This window comes from Podarcis pityusensis (assembly GCF_964106645.2).
Source record: "Podarcis pityusensis genome assembly, chromosome: 7".
Taxonomy (NCBI): domain Eukaryota; kingdom Metazoa; phylum Chordata; class Lepidosauria; order Squamata; family Lacertidae; genus Podarcis; species Podarcis pityusensis.
The window spans coordinates 90,043,541-90,043,969 of record NC_138031.1 but is presented as its reverse complement, the minus strand read 5'-3'; positions in this window follow the sequence as shown (position 1 = coordinate 90,043,969).

Here is a 429-nt window from a genome sequence, read left to right as displayed (position 1 = left end):
CGGTTCAGAGTTTTTCTTATCTTCTTTGAACCATTTGACTGGGTTACAAGGTTGTCCTTAGACCAGGAAGCAAACAAACAAAGCAGATTCTTCTTTTAACACCTGCTTGAAATCCACACATAACGTTCTTTGTGGCAGAACATTTTGATGTTAAAAGCAAAGGAGCAGTGCAAAAACTGGCAACTCCCTTGGATCTACCTTGATACTTCCTATAATTATTTCAAATGTGAGTAACTTCTGAAGATATTAAGGGAACAGCTCAGTCACCCCTGCAAAGAATTCTGTAGTTTCATTTCCCTTTTAGCATTGCTCTTAAAATGTTGCTGACACTCAGTTTAGGTGGTTTATGGATCTCTTAATGCTAATGCTGATGGATTTCTGATGACCTCTAGTTTTTATAGATGCTGATTACTGCATCTGTTAAGAACT